Here is a 4,989-nt window from a genome sequence, read left to right as displayed (position 1 = left end):
TATATATATATATATATATATATATATATATATATATATATACATCACATTCTCTTCATCTATGTTCCTATTTACTTTACCCTCTAATATGTGTTACTATAATGTTGTAGTTACTCTCATTACTTCTACTGCCGCTAAGAGTACCTATTCCTTACCTTACTACATCTAATGTAAGTATAATTGATAAAGATTTCTCATAATATAACACAAGGCCACCACTATTTATTAGCAAAGTTATAAAGTCGCTTGTGGCATTTCTGAATGCTTCTTGTATTTATTTTATTGATAACACAGAAACGAAACACGAACTCTACAGGATTCAGTTAGAAATTACAACGAAGCGAGAAAATTGTATTTGTTCCTCACTGCATATTATTTATTCTACTGCATGAACTTTGCCTTTCTATGAACTACCACGGACCATCACCAATTTCCTCAGATTCTACCATCTTATTTTACAGTTGTCACCTCAAAACATTGTTGTTTTCAGAGGTATCCAGGTAATTGGCTTTACAGGCACACCCGTGACTGTGATAAAAAGTTTGCTTCCTAACCACGTGGTTCCGGGTTTTTGTTTAGTGAGAGGTTATAGTCGATTAAATTAATGTCTGTATCTGAGTGGTAGTTTTTTTTTTCCTCGCCACAAGGATGAAAGCAAAGTCAGTTTTGGTGGAATTTAAACCGAGAAAGTAAAGAAAATCAACTAGACAGTGCATTGACGGATAATCTTGCAGTATTTTAGCTCTGCCTCTTTGCAATCTGATTCCAGGTTTCACTCCTAGATCGACTTTACCTTTCATCCTTTCGATCCCGATAAATTATGTACCAGTCACATGCTGAGATCTAAATCAACAATGAACTTTGTATATCTAATGAAGAAATGTTTATTGTCTTAATGAGTGATAGAATCAGTGATCAATAGAACACTGGATAAAACACGATCATTGTTTAGTTACATATTTTTACGTTCTTCTTTCAAAGCTCTAAAGTCTTGCCAGTTCACCATCTTATGGAGAATCGGAAGAGGTTTTAGGGCATGGTAATATGCAAGCCTTTTCGTCCAGCGTTCTCATGACTCTGCTAATTCGCCACAAGAATTTCTTTGCCTTTTAGACTGGCAGAACCTTTTCATAGCCTGCGGCATTTGTTGTAAATCTTGGCGTTGTCCTTTAAAAAATCCACCCACTATCTATTTAGATGGTATACTTGCCTAGCAGCGTGGCCCAAATACGGAAGACCCTCAAAAAAGGTCTATAGAGTTTGAGCCAGATCGCAAATTTGAGAATGATTTCCTTCCTCCCAACAACCGCTCTCAGAGACCCTGAAAAATGTCGGGCATACTGCTTTTCCCGTCTGACTAAGCAATAAAATGTTATCCGGGGTCGATAAAATAAGTAAAGTCAGGTACTGAGTTGATAGTGTGGACTTAACAACCTCCTCCAAAAATGTATGGTCTTGTTCCTGTCTTAGAAATCTTTGTTACTAGCAATAATAAACTGAATGCAACGAAGGAACCACTACATGGTCACTGAAGCTGCAAGAAAAGTAAGTCAAATCTTCCTCAAACCATCCTTCCACCTTCAAAAAGATGCACAGGACAGTCCGAGAAAATGCCTTAAAAAAAGCCTATCTTTTTAGGTGTGTCTGATGGTTGTGGCGGTGTGAGATAATGCAATGTCTATAAGAAGAAAGGAAAGAAGTAAGATAAACAGAAAAACAGAATAAGGACAGAAAGAAGGAAAAAATATACCACCTAACAGATAGCGGTTTGGTAGCGAAAGTTTGTTAAATGCATCGTGACTTGGGGAACGGTCATTGATACAGGCTGAATGTTCTTCACCTCATCACTTGGTCCCCACATCCTAGGCAGGAGAAATGTGCTAGCTCTACGGCCATGGAATGAGCAATAATGATGCTTTGTACTATTCTAAACGTGTATAGTATAAAAGTATGTCCTCTGTATAGTATAACAGTATAGTATTTCTATGTATTATATAACAGTATTTTCTATACAGATATAATAGTATTTCCTTTGGAGGACAATGTATTTCAATATATAGAAGACTATGTATTGAAAAAGATATAAACTCCAACTGTGAAGGTGTTCATTTGAATATAAAATTTATTTCATGTCCTTTATTGTGATTTACATAATTTTCGCACCTATTTTTTTTTATTACAAATATACAACATTTATCATATTAAGTCAAAACAAGAACGTGATTTCTCGTGACATTGAAACTGACAGAATTCGCAGATTTAATTAAATCGCGATACACAGCTTGCCTATCAAATGTTCTCTTCAAATTGAATGTTTTCAGTCCAGCATTTCCTTTCAACAAAAACTATGTTTCCACACGTGGAATGTATTAAGTTATATGTTCTGCAATACTTAACATCATGTTCACTTGAATTGCAACAGGAGAAGTTTAGATGTGAAATGAGAAAAAGTATTCTTGAAGAACTAGATGCAGGAAGAATAAATAATAAAACACACACACAAAACAAAAATTCCCAAATCAAAAGCCATACATCGGAAGCAGAGATATCGAACCATTACACGAACAACATGAGCAATATCCTACATCCGCTGATAGTGGCTTGCCAGAAAGTTTAGCGCATCTGACAAATAAGTATCATGCGAAATATTCTCAGGGCGTTTAAGTTCTGAGTTCAGATCCACCCGAAGATAAATGCGCTAACATTTCGATTTCATTCTTCTTAGGTCGATAAAATACTGCACTGATCAAATACTGGATTTTCTTTGAATTGAACGATACTTCTGCCTTCCTTCTTTCTCCAAACAAAAGAATACGGCTGAGAAACCCTAACGATTTTTATAGGATTGCTTTTGGGCCAAGAGTGGTTGAGAGAGTATTAATTTCTACAGTATTGTTACGCAGAGCAGAGACATCAGTTATTAGCCTTGAAATAAACTGAAAGAAAAACAATTGATAAATTATATAGACAAAATATCGATAAAACAATATATAGTTTTTGATCCGAGTATAAGAATAAGAGAAAACTTTTTTATTATTTTTAATATCAGGAACAGTTGCTGCGATGGTGCATCGACATCACCCTAAAAGGCAATAATTAATAACAACAATGTAATGTATATGTTCCAATATCTGACGAAGCGTAAAGGACAAAGCATGTTCGTCCACTGAGAATTGTTGTTACCCAAAGGAAGAAAAGAATCTAAGTCCCACAAGAACAGCTTTGTATATGTGTTTGTGTTTAACGCCTGTGAATCTTTACATTTGAAGTTTTGCAGTTATTGCGTATGGATGTATACATACGGGCATAACTATATTCTCAAAGATCCATACTTAATTTGGCTATCGCTCCCGACACATACACTATATAGACACACACACCAATATTCGATAATTCATGTAGTACTCTATGCTTCATGTCTTGATAAGACAAACGCCCTTCAAATACATGCATTGTTTGTTTTACACAGCTTAAGATTTACATAGTCAATCATTTATTATTTTTTTTAAATATACGTTTTAGCATCATTGGACATCACGCCTGTATGACTTTTGAAATGTGAAAATAACTTATTTCCTTTGCTCTCTATAATAATAACAACTGCAATAAAATAAGATAAATAATGTGTGTTTGCATGGATATAAGTGCGTATGCCCTAAGAGCCAGAACGTTTTGCACGCTTAGCATTATTCTTTCAAATTTACATTAACACCTCCTCCCATTTCCTCTTCTAGCTTACCTCCCGTTGTATTTCTTCTAATTGTATTGAAATATTTGTTTAATAGTTAATTTAGCTATTTCATGACAATTGCTCTTAATGTATAAATAAAAGGAAATGACTCATTACTATTCTAATGTCTAGATGGAAACATATTAGCTTTTTTTTCTTTCTCCTATATTCAAATAATTACATTAATGAACTGTTCTCAGGAAAACGCGCGGGTCTGAAGAATATATTATTCATCAAGACATGAAGTAAGCCATCTATTAACAAGAATTTATAAAGCTTTTTCTCTCTTTCTCTCTGTGTGTGAGAGAGAGAGAGAGAGAGAGAGAGAGAGAGCTATCCTGTCGATTTTGACTCCCGAACGACTAGCTCATTGAATTGGCATGTGAAGTGGCTGTAAGTGGGGTTGAAGAGAGGGAGAAAGAGAGTGTGGGAAGTCTGTACAGGTCTCGAAGTTCATCCATGTAAAATTCTAGGAGTTAAGGTAATAGTGCATTTTCATAATTACTTACGTCATTAGTACACAGGAGATCTACAAAAACGTTCCCCCAGCAGGTTATATTTAGACTGTTTGAAAACTAGCTAAAATTCTCAAATTGTTACAATCCTATAAACCAGTTACATATAGATGAGAATCACAGCCGCATATACAGTTGTTGTTATTGTTAAATATGAAATTCATTTTCTGCTAGGGCTTATCATGAAAACTGCGACATTTATTGCACAGACGTCACTACAAAAAACACCTGGACCACCTAGATGTGGCATATCAACTAAAACGTTGTAAGAACCAGCACAACAGCTTATTACGGTTCGGCTACTTAGAACACAGAGTTGCACTGTGGAAACATTTAAAAAGTCGAAGCAAAAGTTAAATGGGAAGTATAAATACCTCAAACCACTATAGACATTGACTCCTAATTGCACTGGTTCTTCATACTATCGCTTCTTCCGTTACTATAACAGTTACCATTCCTCAATTAAATATCCAAAAATTTTTATTAAAACATTTTTACTATTCAAAAAATCTTTCGAAATTGCTAAAAGTTTTTGACCTTACTAGACTTCTTTTGTTCTAGAAAATTCTTTGCCTGAAGTTTTACACAGACCACCACCCGGATATAAATATAAGATTTGTTTAGTTTAGCATAACATTGAAGACCGAGTGAAAATATTTCGTAGTAGTTCTGCATACATTGACACACACACACACACACACACACACAGATATATATATATATATATATATATATATATATATA

Source organism: Octopus bimaculoides, chromosome 4, assembly GCF_001194135.2.
Source record: "Octopus bimaculoides isolate UCB-OBI-ISO-001 chromosome 4, ASM119413v2, whole genome shotgun sequence".
In the NCBI taxonomy this organism is placed as follows: Eukaryota; Metazoa; Mollusca; class Cephalopoda; order Octopoda; family Octopodidae; genus Octopus; species Octopus bimaculoides.
The sequence above is the reverse complement of the archived record's forward strand: the minus strand, read 5'-3'. Positions refer to the sequence as shown.